The sequence below is a fragment of the Saimiri boliviensis genome, chromosome 12, assembly GCF_048565385.1.
Source record: "Saimiri boliviensis isolate mSaiBol1 chromosome 12, mSaiBol1.pri, whole genome shotgun sequence".
Taxonomy (NCBI): domain Eukaryota; kingdom Metazoa; phylum Chordata; class Mammalia; order Primates; family Cebidae; genus Saimiri; species Saimiri boliviensis.
This window is the reverse complement of record NC_133460.1, coordinates 99,522,636-99,538,716: the sequence shown is the minus strand read 5'-3', so window position 1 is coordinate 99,538,716 and position 16,081 is coordinate 99,522,636. Positions and strand designations below refer to the sequence as shown.

General features: G+C 39.7%; 1 long non-coding RNA gene across 1 annotated transcript in view; it reads right to left on the bottom strand.

Annotated features, from left to right (window-relative positions):
* Positions 1 to 5,248: 5,248 nt before the first annotated feature.
* Positions 5,249 to 16,081, bottom strand: part of LOC141580732 (uncharacterized) — a 40,009-nt gene continuing 29,176 nt past the window's right edge. The window contains exons 3-4 of the long non-coding RNA XR_012513025.1: positions 8,340 to 8,423; positions 5,249 to 5,333 (exon numbers count right to left, since the gene is read on the bottom strand). This is a non-coding gene — a long non-coding RNA (uncharacterized LOC141580732). The remainder of the gene's footprint in view (positions 5,334 to 8,339; positions 8,424 to 16,081) is intronic.

The following is a 16,081-nucleotide window of genomic DNA, read 5'->3' as shown; positions in this document are numbered from 1 at the left end:
TGGCAAAATACACATAATGTAAAATTTACTGTCTTAACCATAACTAAGCATACAGCTCAGTAGTGGAAAGTCTATTCATATTGTTGTGCAACCAATATCCACAACTTTTTCCTCTTGCAAAGCTATACCTATATCCATCCATTGAGCAATTTTCCATTTCCCTCTCCTCTCAGCCCCTGGCAACTGTCATTCTACGATCCATATAATAGACATTTCATATCATTTAGAACTCTTTAGATTTTTTTTTAAGAAAAAAACAACTTAAGCTAACAGGCACAGGGGATGGCAAGGGATTTATTATTGATTTACAAAGAAGTATCACGATGCTTCCAGACAGGAATGCGTCTGGGCCTCTGAACTGACTGGAACGTAACCAGAAAGGTGTCAGACATCTCCGAGTGTCTGCTTCTTTCTGTGCGCTACTGCATTCCATCTGTGCAGACTGGCTTCCTCTGCTTCTCTCTCTGCTTGATAGAATATTGCATCCTTATAGCTCTGAGTTCATATGTTCCAGTTCTACCCACAAACAGAGACTACAGAGCTGTTTCTGAATCTCAATTTGAGATTTGAGAGAGAGAGAGAATATCAATCCGATTGGTCCAGCTTGTGGCAACTGTCTATCACTGTTCTAATCAGCTATTGTCTCAGAAAGAGTCATATAGAACATAGATGTCTGCAAGAACAGATTTTCAAAGAGGGCAGGGGTCTTTGTGAACTGGGCAAATACCCTAAAAGGGGTCTACTACACATTTCAGAAAAAGAATTGCAATGGCTTGGTAACTGATTTTTGGAATTGTGGGGCAGAGGATTGGCTGAGGAGATCAGGGAAGAGTGAAAGACAACTCTTGCTGCCTTCAAGAGCCTCACAGCCTAACTGGGAAGACAGCCTACACAAGAACTGTTCAACTCAGAGATGGCTACAAAGAACTCACCCATTTTCAAAGTAACTGTTGTTACTGTCCCCTTTTGGAGGCACTGCTACAATCTTGTAAATTTAACAAGATATTACTGGACTGGGAAAAGAAGCTAAAATATAACATTTACATTCTTTCACGAGAAACAGAAGAAAGAGCACCTTCACCTCTAGGGTCATGGCAAAAGGAGAGCAGGAACATCTCAGGCACAACCCAATGGCTGAGTTTCATTGGCCGTGATTTATAAAACTGCCTCTAAGATCAGGGTCGTTTCAGAGGCTTTCTGGGGAGATTTCTGCAAAGGCATAGTCTGTTCTTATTATAGTCATGCACTGCATAATGTTTCAGTCAATGACAGACTGTATACACAGTGGTGGTCCCATAAGATTATAATACTGTATTTTGATTGTACCTTTTCTATGTGTAGATAGGTTTAGATACACAAATACCAGTGTTACAATTGCCTGCAGCTGTTAATACAGTAACATGCTATACAGGTTTGTAGTCTGGAAGCAATAGGCTCCACCAGATAGCCCAGGTGTATAGTACCCTATGCCATCTGGGTTTGTGTATGTACACTGTGATTTTGCACAATGGCAAAATCACCCAATAGTGCATTTCTCAGAATATATCCCTCTCATTAGGTGGCACATGACTGGTATTAAGCAACAAAAAAAAAACAAACATGAGAACGTGGAGTTCAGAGAGGAACTAAAGTTAAAAATAAAATGCAAATCAAATCAGTCTCTGATACATCCTGAGCACCTCCCACAAACCATTCCAGACTTTGTTATCAGCAGATCAGTGACTCCAGCTGCACTTAAAATGCAATAAACATAATTAAATATGGCATTCAAAAGGATAAAGTGATAGAGTCACAAAGCTCCTGGAGCCTTCCTTTCCTCAAAATGTTTAAGCTCTAGCTTCTTTAAATTTAATTTTACCTGAATTTTTCAAAAGACCAGTTGAGTTCTTTGAGATTACATATTCTGTTTTAGATAAAAGCTGAGTGGTGCAGTGAATTGTATTTCAACTCATTTCTCTAGACATCAGTTACCAGAAATCCTTTTAATGAAAGCTTTGAGGACTGTCTGTCCATTATGCTACTAAGGCTCCTGAGTCAGCAATCTCATTCAGATTTAAAAATTTAACTGGCCCTCATCCAACCGTTAATCAAAACCTAATGCTCTTTTCCAACCTAAGTCTTTCGCATTCACTGTCTAGAGAGGATGTCGAATACAATGTTTGAGAGAAACAGCTGGTTCAGTATGCAAGCTGCCATCATAGTTGTGTTGCAGCATTTTGAGTGTGTGTATGTGTGTATTTTTTCCGAAAAGGCATGACTTACAGAAGGTCCTCACAGTTATCAAGCATTAATGAGCCTTTATAAGAAAAGACTTGCACCAGATGCTTTTTAACCTGCGCTGAAGATGGAGCTAGGTGGACAGAATTAACAACTGAATCTGTTTGGGTAAGGGCAGGGAAGTTCTTCAAAGAATCTAAGTTCCTTCCCTGGAAGAGCTTTGTGATAAAGGCTGAGTATATCCCAGAAGGCAAGAAGTTGAATATTTAATTCCCTGTAGTGGAACTAATCGCAAATGAGAGAAAAATTACCCATGTTGGGCCCTGGGACAACATTCAATGAATCAGAAAAGGTAACTACCAGATAGAATTCTGGCAGAACGACTTTACTAAGATAGTGCAGAAGTTCTCCAAGAGGGATTTGTTTATTCCCTTCAGTTCACTGAAAGACTAAAACAGAATCCAGCGTGCTTTTAAGAGTAAGCCTGGGCACTTAACTTGGCACCTGTGCCATGTAAGACTTTATGGCAAAGCCCCCTTTCGACATAGGGACTGAAGGTCAAAGAGCTCACCACTGCCCACTTGAGTCAAGATAGTTCTCATCATAAATAATTCAAATGCTTTTTAATAGATCCTCAATGAACTGATTAAATAGTTTAACTTTCACATGGTTTCTTTTTCTTATTTTTATATTGAGCAAAACCAGCTTGTTCTAATTACATAGATTGTGTTTTTTGTTACCTAGCTAATGACTTCCTTATTTTAAGTGAGCATAGAAATTGACAGATCAGTCTATTTCAGCCCATCTAATGAATTCTTTACATTTGAGAGTTGTGGAGAAAAGACTTCTGTACCACATTGCTCAATAGCCCATTTATATGTAAGCCAAGAGCCTTAGTGAATATAAAACATTTACACTTAAGAAGCATAGCTCTCATAATAGATATGTATTAGCAAAGCCAAGTGTTGCATGAGAGGGAATTGTGTGTAGATGACTTACAGGAAAATTGTACGAATTGTCAGTGAATTCAAACTAATTATGCAGTATAATTAGGGGGCTTGTAGCAAAGTAAGCTTTACCTGAAGTGCTCGGCTTTCTCATTTCTCTCTCACAATGTGTCACATGCTTTGGAGATCCAGCAGTAGATGCCTTCTAGGACTGTGGGGAGCACTTACTGCTCCAGGTGGTGGTTTGAGGATTCAGGACTGATGTTCCTATAGAGAGTCAGCAGAAAACACAGCTGACTTCTGAAGGAAGAAAGACTGGACACACACAAGAGATCAGTTCCACTCCTGAGGCTGCACTGCCTGAGATTAACTCCAGGGACAGACGAACTTAGTGGTGGTAATTTCAGTGCTGTGCCCTAAGTAGTGGAGAATACGTTAAATGCCCAAAATGCAGCTCTCTAGGACATCCCATATTTAGGAGGCCACCCTGCATTCCAGGAGCAGCTTGATTGGTGTTGGTTTCCATAGCGGAATGCTTTAATTACAAAATGTGAGTAGATTTTACAACATGTCAAAAAGAATCAATTGCTAGAATGTCTATTGTTAACTAGGCCTTTCCTTTTCCAAGAGTGCTTGACCTAAACTAAGCTGAAGATCCCTGGGAACACGGTCCAGTTAGAGGAGGAAGAGCCTGGCCCCGTGGTTGTAGTTTATTTGGTCTAGGATAATCTGAAGACATTGTCCCCAGGATAAAAACAAAAGCAAAGCTAAGGGCAGTCCGTGCAAACAGCCACCAGTCCCAGAGGTGAGGAAAAGAAGAAGATCAGAAAAGGGAGAGAATCATGTAAGGAAGCTAGCTTAGGAGAAACCCTGTAGAAGCTTTTACAGGGCATCTATGGCCTCAGGTACAAGCAGTGAGTAAGCTGTGAAAAGTACAAGGCTTAAGATACAAACACCCACTAGCAGAGTCCCTGTGTTCTTTTTTCTGTGTGCTTTGTTGGAAGCATTTTTGAAATTAAGGAAGACATCAAAGAAAACCATTTATAGCATGATATAGTGGCCCTTGCCCTTGTTTGCTTAGCCGTACCATCATCGTAACATGCACTCCTTCCTCTTATAAGACTCTACCATCACTGCCACTACCTCAGGTACAGGAAGGTGATACAGACTAGACCAATCCTAGATCTCATTCCCTTGTTCCCAAAGCCCTTTCCACCCTGACTCTCTGTCAGAAAGTTACATGAGACAATATATTTTGCTTTTGACTTAGGTTGGTTTGAATTGAGTTTCCGTCACTTGCAATCCAAGGGTTCTAAATAACATACTAAGTAATCTATTTTTCACTCTCTTTTTTTTTTCTCATACAAATAAAGATGTGCTTATCCTATGTGAACACCAGAATACTCAGTATTCTCACTTCTATAATTACATAAAATGATTTTCTATTTATCTGGCCCTTTTACTATGAGGCTTAGTCCTCATAAAGAGCCTAGCATAGGTATACAGTGTAGGCTGGGTAGGAGACAATCAGCCCCCAAGCCATGGAGCATCAGAAGGCTGAGTCCTGATAACAAGAGAGGATTTAAACGTCTTGCTCTGGGTCCCGTTTTAGCTACTATGGGCATAGAAACATAGCGCAAGTAAAGCTACCTGCTTTCTCTGGTACTCTTATGGAGATATTTGAAATTATTGGGAAATGCCAGGGATAAAGAAAGAAAAAATAGAGCAATGAATCAATAATTGCCAGTTGTGTACTTCCTTTATGAAAGACTTTGCTAGGTCCTGTGATATCTATGGATGGATAGAGCATGGGCCAACACCCTTGAGAAGACCACATTTTATATGAGGAAACAAGACATGCACAGAAACAGACAATGACCCAATAGGAGGAAGCAAATACTAAATCCACCTATCCACTGGGTGGATTAGATAGGAAGTGCTGCATATGCTTGGCAGAAGCAACATAGAACATTGCAAGCTAGTGTTTTATTTGTTCTTTGGTTATAAGATTTGCCAACTTTAGCCAAAAGAGGAACTTATAGAAAAGGCAGCTCAAAGGACTGAAGACAGAGTTAAGCAACAAACCTTCAGAAGAATCAGAACCAGGGTAGCCCCAAAAGACCTCAGTGGTCATGATAAGGGTGTCAGTCAAAGAATAAGCGGCAGGACCTAGTGGGAGACAGTGAGAAGGAAAAAGAGGTAAGAAGAAAGGCATTTGAAAGTTCTCCCATCCTCTCAACCTGACACAATATGTACTCATCACTCTTGGAGACTGGAGACAGTTGATTATATAAAACATATATATCTCTATGATTCAGGGATCTAAGAGATGAGGGAAAAACATATATATTGAGAGTAAAAATATCGCAGCAGAATGTCAGCCATAAGTAAATTCTCCAGGCTCAGATTAAAGACCAGCTAGGGATTTTAACCACTTAAGAACCAAGACTAATATTCTAAAATTGACTGCCTAGAAAGCCCTTCTGCACTGAGAAATCTGACTCAGCAATCAGTATGCAGAAGGGAACGTTTGGCCTTCTGGCTTTATTGAGTGCTATTGACAGGACCAGGCATCCATGACAGCTAATCACAAAGTTACAATTAGCTCTTGTCTCCTTCTGCCCTTCCACAGGGCATCTGCTGCCCAAATGAGGCTGGCACTCACTTTGGCCTGGCTGGGACCCCACAGGGAAACAGAATAAGTTGCCCAAACATTTGAAAAGGGTTACATCAAGAGCAAACAACACACGGGTTCTGACATTGAGCTGTAGTTTATAGAAAGAAAACACATTTTGTTTTTTAAAGGAACACTTTAAAGGGAGTCTTATGACCACATGGTGGGGCGTCAAGGAGTGGGTGTGGAATGACAAAGTTGACAATATCATATGCAGCAGCCACAGATGGTTCCTTCCCTTCCACCCAGCCAAGTAGGAGGTAGAACGAGCTGAGGAAAAACTCCCCATGATCCTTGTAAGCTATTTCCTATTACTAATAGAGCTGGTGATTCTTCACTGTTAAAGAGAAGCCTTATTCCCCCAAACCTAATATTCCCATTAAGAATCCCAGGAAAAACTTGGAAGGAAACTGCCCTCTCTTTCTCCACACCACCTCACTGGCTTTGTCTCAGATGAATTATGTGATTGTTTACTTAGGAAGGGGGACCTGACCAGCTGGTGCCTTTGCTGCTCTGCTTTTTGGAGTAGCCTGTTCTCAGCCGACTTTTTCCTCCACCTTCCTGCACTAAGAGGTTGTTCTGTGGGAGAGACACAGAGTATCCAGCTCTGCCCGTGACTGGGTGAGGAAGCTTGTCTCCTCACCTAGTCAGGAAGTGTTAGAAGGCTCATTGTGGCCACACATGTAAGCCACAGATTTCCAATCCAGTTGATATCTTCAGCCTCATCCATTGGATGTATGTACGTATCTCAGCTGCTTCACAACTCAGTGCAGAAAGAGAGGAGTGGGTATCCCAAGGTCCCAGTATTTTTAATTATTATTGTTTTCTATGTTTTTAGTGACAGAGTCTCACTCTGCTGCCCAGGCGAAAGTACAAGTCGTGCAATCACAGCTCATTGCAACTTCAAACTCCTGGTGTAGAGTGATCCTCCCACCTCACCCTCCCGAGTATATGGGACTACAGGTGTGTGTGCCACCACACTTGGCTTTTTTATTTTTATAGAGAAGGGTTCTCACTATGTTCCCAGGCTAGTCTTGAACTCCTGGCCTTGAATGATCCTCCTGCCTCAGGCTCCTAAAGTGCTGGCATGACAGGAATAAGCCATTGTACCTGGCCCCAATATTCTTTATAACTTCTAATAGCAGTCAGAGACGTTTATGGCGTTCGGGGTTTTAAGTCATCACACTGACATCTGACATCTGTATAGCACCCTTTCACATTATCTCTATGTGCCTCACAAAATCTTATGATGTAGGTAGAGCAAGTATTATTATCTTAGTTTTAAAGATAAGAAAATGAAGATTCAAAGAGCTTGAGTGAATTTCCCAAGTGTGTCTGGTTACTAAGTGGTGAAATTGGGCCTCCAACCTGGTTTTCTAACTTTAAGTTCTATAAGAATAAGATGGTTGAGATACAGTTTTAGAATGTAGGCTTAAAAGCCAAGTAGATTTTGGTTCTGGCTCTGGTACAGCCCTTGGGAAAGTTAGTCATGTTCTCGAAGTCTTCCTATCGTTACAAATAAAATAGGAAAAATAGTAGGGTCATTTTGAGGATTTCCTAGGATAATACAAAGCCCCTGGCAAAGTGTATATTAAACATTCAGTAAATGTCATCTTTCTATCACAGATTTAAGCTAGTTGAATAAGTAATTTATTTAATCAACATAGATTTGGTACAGGTCATCCTATAAATGTCTGGCCATAACGCTAAGGATTCTGTAAATAACGCAGTGAAATTATTTTAAACTGAAAATATTCTGTGTTCCTATTTCAAGTACTTTGTCATCTATTACAAGGTTCTCCTCAATGGAGAGACAAATTTTTATAATTTTTTTTCAGTAGTACTTTTTGTTATATATATAATACAAAATGTAAATTGGTATAATCCTCTTAAAAAGCATTTGCACAATTTATATTAAGAATCAGAAAAATGTTCATACCTTTTGACTAAGTAATTCCACTTCTGAGAAATTATATAAAATATATAAAAAGCTACATCCATACAAACAGAACATTTTACACGCAAAGATATAAAATGTTCATACCTTTTGACTAAGTAATTCTGCCACTGAGAAATTATATAAAACACATAAAGCTACATCCGTATAAACAGGCACACACAAAGATGTATATCACAGAAGTATTCAAGATATTAAAAATAACCAAAAGGCCTAGCAACAATTCTATCATTCAGAGTTCCTTGGTTGCAAAGAACAGAAAACAACTCTATCTTCTTTTCTATCTGCCTTCCAAAGACACCGTTGGAAAGATTGGGTAATTTCTCGAATGAATGACATTAGGAAGAATGAAAACCAGAGTGTCAGTATAAAGGCCTCATTGACAGTCTTTCTTTGAGGTACAGGAGTTAATTAAAATGACCGAGCTTTAGTCATCTTCTGCTCATCTCCAACTAAGCCTTGAGTGGGGTGATACTGTGATCAATACCTTAGTTATCTGAAGATTGTGTCTAACTGGCCTGGCTGGCTTGGGTCTTCTGCTTACCTCTTGGTGAGGCAAAACGGGGAGTGAAAACACTGTGATAAACAGTTCCATCCAGACCCCATGCAGAGAGTAGTTAGCATTTCCCTAAAAGAAAGAAAGGTATTGAGTGGGCAGAATGACAGATGTCCACTACTCAGCAGAATGGCCAAATAAATTATTATTAATACATATCGACTATTTGAGACTATAGCCGTGACCATCATAGAGACTATCTAGAATGTTTATCACGTCATTTCTTTCTTTCTTTCTTTCTTTTTTTTTTTTTTTTTTTTTTTGACATGAAGTTTTGCTCTTTTTTCCCAGACTGGAATGCAATGGCAAGATCTTGGCTCACTGCAACCTCCATCTCCTAGGTTCAAGTGATTTTCATGTCTCAGCCTCCTGAGTGGCTGGGGTTACAGGAGCCTGCCACCATGCCTGGCTAATTTTTGTATTTTTAGTAGAGATGGGGTTTCACCATGTTGGCCAGGCTGGTCTTGAACTCTTGACCTCAGGTGATCCACCCACCTTGTTCTCCCCAAAGTTCTGGGATTACAGGCATGAGGCACCGCTCCCAGCCCTATCATGTCACTTTAAATAAAAAGGCAGGATATTCAAATATGTGTGTAGGTGTATGGTTATATCTACCAAAAAAAAGGGGGGGTTATTAGAAAAGCACTGGAAGGAAATTCACCTAAATCCTTGCCAATGGCTATGTTTCTGTCTGATGTAGGCTCACACAGTAGGGTACCTGCCTTATGAACTAAAACCAGAGAGAGATCTGGGGCTTGAAGCTGGTTCTGAAAGAGTTGTCTCCAGTTGTTACAGAAGGCAAGAGTCAGGGAGTGAGAGCAACTAGAGGGAAAGAGAACTAACCACCCAGCTGGATGAAATTAATCAGTTCCTGGGACTTGAGCAGAAGCAAAGCCCAAAGTCAAGGGCTGAGAACAAGTTGGAGGGGAGGAAGTGGGAAGGTCGATGGCTTTCCTGTGATCAAGACTGGATTGCCCAGACCTCCCTCTGTGGGGTGTGGCTGCGCAGTAAGTCAGAGGCCTGGGCCTGAGGAAAAGACACAGATTTGAGGGAAATCACTGGAGAGAGGAAAAGCAGGTAATTTTCTGCCCCCCACCCTTTCAAAACTTCTGTGATGATTTTAAAACTTTTGTAATAAGGACTGGACGCGGTGGCTCACGCCTATAATCCCAGCCCTTTGGGAGGCTGAGGTGGGCTGACTACTTGAGATCAGGAGATCGAGACCAGCCTGGACCACATGGTGAAACCCCATCTCTACTTACTGCACAGCCACACCCCACAGAGGGAGGTCTGGGCAATCCAGTCTCGATCACAGGAAATTTAAAAATATAAAAAATAGCTGGGGTTGCTGGCGCGTGCCTGTAATCCCAGCTACTCAAGAGGCTGAGGCAGGAGAATGGCTTGAACCTGGAAGGTAGAGGTTGCAGTGAACCGAGATCGTGCTCCAGCCTGGCAACAGAGCAGGACCCCGTCTCAAAACAAAAGAAAACAATACAAAACAAAACAAATATATGTGAAGAAGGGAGCTGAATAAAAAACACATTATAGTTTTAAATTGTTGATTCAGTCTTCTTAAATGCCTACTGCTGTTGTATGTCTATTAGCACAGCAAAGGAAGCTTTAAATTTGGAATGTGAAAGTCTATTAAATTGAACTGCTATCAATATTCCTGAATTGTAAAATTTTACTTGTTTGACTTACACATTACCCAACTTTATCTGAATCTCAAAATGCAGGCTTTCTATTCTTCTATAACTTCATGATCCAAGAGGAAATTTTGCTTGTGCTTAGATGTAATGACTTCACAATTGGTTCTCTTACAGGTTCAGTAATCTGTTTGTTTTTATAACTCCCCAAAGATTCAGGGATGAAAACATTACCTAGAGCTTCCTTTAAAATTTCTACAATTTTTCCCTTTATAATATGAGGACAAGGAAACTGTGAATAACAAATTACTTTACCCAAAGAGAATGGCTTCTTTGCAAAAAACAAAGTTAAAAAAAAAATACAGCTTCACAATTTTATATGTTTGGTTAACAATACGACACACTTTCTTTCATCTCTGTGTAATTATAAAAAAGACATTGGTCTTGGTGTCATATAGAAAAACTTCATGGCTGGGTGCAGTGGCTCATGCCTGTAATCCCAGAACTTTGAAAGGCCGAAGTGGGCAATCACGAGATCAAGAGATTGAGACCAGCCTGGCCAACATGGTGAAGTCCCGTCTCTACTAAAAATACAGTTAGCTGGGCATGGTGGTGCGCACCTGTAGTCCCAGCTACTTGGGAGGCTGAGACAGAAGAGTTGCTTGAACCCAGGAGGCAAAGGTTGCAGTGAGCTGAGATTGTGCCACTGCACTCCAGCCTGGTGACAGAGTGACACTCCATCTGAAAAAAAAAAAAAAAAGAAAAAGAAAAAAGAAAAAAAGAAAAACTTCAAAGTTTCTGGGAGTGAGAAGGAACAATCTGGGGGGAAAATATTCATGATTAGGTACAAGTTTTTGAGGACTTTGAAAACGAAGTAAAAGTAACTATTTTCTGACTGCTGACATTTACATTGTGAAAGATACACTTTCTTTAGGGCAGGAAGAAAAAAACCTGTGTTTTGTACAAAGATTGCCAACCTTATTGTACAGATCTATTTAACACTTCCATGAGGAAATGATGTGTCTTAAGTCAAATGGGCTTCTAAAGTCATAACATGAAACTTCCTTTGATATAAAACTGTATCCTCTATTCTTTGACATGTCCTTCAACCACGGAAAAATTTTCCCTTTAAAAAAAATCTCACAGGATATAAATAGAATATCAAGAAATACAGGTTATGAGATAGAAGGAAGCCCAAATATGCATAGAATCCTTTGCTGGACTAAGAACATCTTGAGAAGAGCCACACACTTTAATCTTGAATGCTGTCATCTTTTCATGATGAAAGCCTAAAATCTTAAAGCCCAAACCGAAAGGTTTCCAGAAAAATTAATTTGTGAAAAAGAAAAAAAATCCAGCTTGTCATTTGAAATAATGAATACCATAATTCAGGGCTTACATGATATACACAAGACTTGAATATGTAAATAATACCCATTACATTTTGAATTTAACTTTTATGCTAGCTGAGCTTTCTTTTTTGAAAAAGAATGGGGAAAATGCAAGATAATCTTATTTTCTCTTTTCCACACAAGGTATAGTCCCCAACTCTGCAGAGGAAACCATTACATTAACCAAGTTTCTGAAGGCCCGGTCTGCACTTTAAATCCTCTTTGAAAGCTGACTTCCAAAGGATTTAAAAGGATGTTCAGGGAGCCCCCAACTTTCCTGGATGCTCTAAGATAAGAGAATTTTCTTATCACTTCAAGCTGCAAAACATGATCTTAGTTTAATGATTAATATGTCTAATCTCAACACTGTTGAAATTTTACATGTTTTAAAATTAGACAATAATGTTACATTTTCAGTTTTAAAAGAACACTTCTTCCCCATTCCCCAGCTCAGGCCTATGACAAGGGAGAATCCAGCAGTTGATGAAGGAGAGAAAGCTGCTCCTTTTTCCCCACTGATGGCTTCTCCTCCTCTCCCCGTCTTGCTAGCCACAGGGTTGGAAGAGGAAGAGGAGAGATGGGAAGGGAAGCAGGGATGTTCTTACTTGCCAGGTACCCTGATAACTTAGTATCTGAGTTTTCTAGGCTCAGCATGTATTTACAGCTAACTGGTTATATGTGATTTTCCTTTTCTTGGGGGTGGGGCAGGTGGGTGGGTAAATTGTTAGAGACACCCCCACTCTCTATCACAGGGCATCTTTCCTATGTAATTCTCTCCACGGGGGAGAATGAATCTCTAGGTTCCAGTTGGTGGCTTACCCCACATTCAGCACTGAAGGTACCTCTAGCTTCTCTCCTACTGAGTGTTTGTTCTTCCAGGGACCTCTTAAACTCAACCTAAGTCAACACTCATGAGACTTTTCAATGCAGGCCACCTTCTGGACTCCACCATCAGAACACCCAACCTGTCTCCCTGACTTAACTGTGAGTCAGAAACTAGACCATAATGTCCCTGTAAGCAACAGTCTCCACACATTAGACTCTTGAAGTGGTCTGGTTGAGATCCTTTCCCAGCTATGCTTGAAAAGCACAGGCCTCTCCTACCCTGCCTCTATGGTGGTAGGGGTGGATTCATTCATAGCACACCAATATTTTTCTTTAAAAATACTTTCCAACTGATTTCCAATGTATATACTCTTATCAAGAGTGAAATACTTAAGAATTGTAAAACTGATTTCCCCCTACCTCATCCTATCCCACACAGATTCATATTAAATATATATAATACACATGCATATATATGTATATATATTTAAATCCTGTATGGTATTCTGGCATTTATTTTGGACTGTGGTATTTTCACTAGTCAAAACTTCACGTTAATATCTGATACTGATGTTCATAAGAATGTTCTAGTTCTGCCCTAAGACTTCAGAGAATGCACATATATGTCAGGTATTTGATCTGTAAAAATTATAGATTCTCAGTATAACCCAAAAGTAATACAAATGTGAGTGCTGGTCAATTGAAAATGTAAAAGAAATTAAAAGAAAAGTAATGCCTACAAGCTACCATGGTTCTGCTATTGTCATATTAAATAAGTCAGTATCAAAGAAAATATGCTGAGAACATAGGAACTGTAGAAATTATTTACTTTTATCAAATAGTCATGGTTTTCATGCCTGTTCATTTTCTTAACACTGTATTTCCTGCTTCTTCAGAGAGTGCCTAGTCAATTACATGGTCTTCCTTTCACACTTACATCAGGGCCGGGAGGAAACTGCTCTAAGCACAATGCAACAGCCTGTTTCTTTTGAAGCAAATAAAATAGGACCATGGTTTTTAATCTTTTTTTTTTTTTAATTTGCCTGAAAAGTGACAGGGTAAGAATTAGGCTAAAGAGAGAAGCATGAAGAAACCTTTTCTTCCAGAAGGCTGAACAGCACTACATTAACAATACACTTCCTGATGGGTAAGTGGTGAGTTCTTTTGTTTACTAAAATACCTCAATCAATTTTTCTTTTAATGACTTCCATCACCACTCCCAACACAGCACTGAAGGACATTTCAGCCCTGAATCTTATCTTTCCTCATGTACTTTACTGTTCAGAACAAGCACACACCACGGTCATGTGATATCCCTTATTATCGTAACTGAAGCTTAACGGATATAATTAATGGATTATTCCAACCCTCTCTTTAGTGCCTCAGCTCCTTTTATTCTTAAAGAGATGAATTCTAATAGGGGCTTTATCAGATTCTAAATACAGCAGAGACATATTAGAATAATAAAATGCCCCTTATGACTCACCGTGTGGCTTATTGTAGTAATAAAATAAATGTCCATCCAGAGGAATACTGAGGTTTTAGCACTTCTCCCTTGATTCTTTGCTGAAGATTGGAAATTTGGTTCCAATATCCTCCCACGCCCCTACTAGCTGTATGAGAATGGCAAGTCACTTCTCTCACTAATGTCATCTGCAAAATTACCCCATCAAGAAAATGTCTAGCTAGATAATTTGTTAAGTCAGCTATCCTTCTCCAAACTTGAATTTCAAAGTTTGAAAAATCAAAATGTATTGTACAATAATGGGTCATTTTAAATTTATTCCTTCACTTATCACTATTTTCTATGGTTTCTCCAATACTCTTATAACAAAAAAAGTTATTTAAAAGAGAATCAACAAGAAAAATAAAAATTAGTAAAAATATATTTGGGATCTTACACATCCCCAAGCCTTTGTCAGTTATGTGTTAAAACCCAAAACAATTTGATCACCATGCGATGTAGAGATCACCATGATACACTTCAGAAATCTAATCTCAACAATCTAAATGTAGCATTGTATCAAATTTTATTTTTTTAACTTTTTAATTTTAATTTTTTTATCAGATTTAGAAAACATTTGTGTAGCATGTGTAGGTGGAAAAAGTATATGAGCTAAAACAAACAAACAAAAAACAAATTAAATACAAATCTCATATTATCCCATTTCCCAGTAAGCTGACAATTTTAAAGTGCACCAGATTATGATCAGAAATCCTGGGTTCAACTTACTTTTGTTCAGTCAACTTTTATTGAGTTCAAGGCATTGGAGATTGAAGATGAATGAGGAGATTACGATACAATGGAAGGGACAGATATTTAAGCAACTTCATAATTAGTCGGACTGGCACACATGCTGAACAATCAGAAAGGGTACCCTGGAAAACTCTAGTTCATTCTTTTTTTTTTTTTTTTTTTTTTTGAGATGGAGTTTCGCTCTTGTTACCCAGGCTGGAGTGCAATGGCGCGATCTCGGCTCACCGCAACCTCCACCTCCTGGGCTCAGGCAATTCTCATGCCTCAGCCTCCTGAGTAGCTGGGATTACAGGCACGCGCCACCATGCCCAGCTAGTTTTTTGTATTTTTAGTAGAGACGGGGTTTCACCATGTTGACCAGGATGGTCTCAATCTCTCGACCTCATGATCCACCCGCCTCGGCCTCCCAAAGTGCTGGGATTACAGGCTTGAGCCACCGCGCCCGGCCAACTCTAGTTCATTCTGACTGAGGAGATCAAAGGCCTCGTATACTCCGCTAAGAGGTTTGCGTTCTAGCGTGGTCTGCGCTCAGTGCTCTTCAACAAATTGTTTGGCCTCTCTGGCCATCTGTTTTCCCAGATGAAAATCAATGAAATTGAGTTTTGAAATTTCTAATCGTATCAGCTACAAAATTCTAAGAGTCCTCGATTTTATGTTATGACAATGATGAGAGCCCTTTATCTAAGTCTTTTTAAAACTTCTTTGTCCAGTCTCCCTGACCCTTCCCTATGTTACTGGAAAGGGGTCCTGATTCAGACCCCAAGAGAGGATCTCCTACAAGAAAAAAATTCAGGGGGAGTCCATACAGTAAAGTGAAAGCAAGTTTATTAAGAAAGTAAAAGAATAAAAGAATGACTATTCCACAGGCAGAGCAGCGGCTTGAGCTTCTCACCTAAGGATACTTACAATTACTTCTTGATTGTATGCTAAACAAGGATGAATTTTTCACAAGTTTTCTGGGAACCAGGTGGGCAATTCTAGGAGCTGAGGTTCCTCCCCTATTTAGATCCTAGAGGGCAACTTCTGGAAGTTGGCACCTGTAAATTGTCATGGCACTGATGGGAGTGTCTTTTAACATGCTGATACATTATAATTAGCATATAATGAGCAGTGAGGACAACTAGAGTTCACTCTCCTGGCCATCTTGGTTTTCATGGGTTTTGGCCAGCGTCTTTATTACAACCTGTTTTATCAGCAAGGTCTTGTGCTGACCTCCTTTCTCATCCTATGACGTAGAATGTTTAACCTTCTGGGAATGCAGCCAGTAGGTCTCAGCCCTATTTTACCCAGCCCCTATTCAAGATGGAGTCGCTCTGGTTGAAAGGCCTCTGACACCATTGTCATTCTCTACAGCTGAATCAAGTCTGAGATTCTATCTCTCCCTCTGTTCCCATCTCTTTATGGCTATTGAACTATGGAAGCACTCCATTTACGGGCAGAGAACTCTGCATTGGAGCTGGGCAGGTATGAAAAAGCTAATTTGGTTCAGTGCTTTCCCTTCTTCACTTTCTCTTTAAGGATTATTGACTATATGCTAGTTGGAGAAAGAAGCAAATTTGAAAACCTGTTAAATTAGCTATTTTTATAATTAACTGGTTTTGGCTATCATTC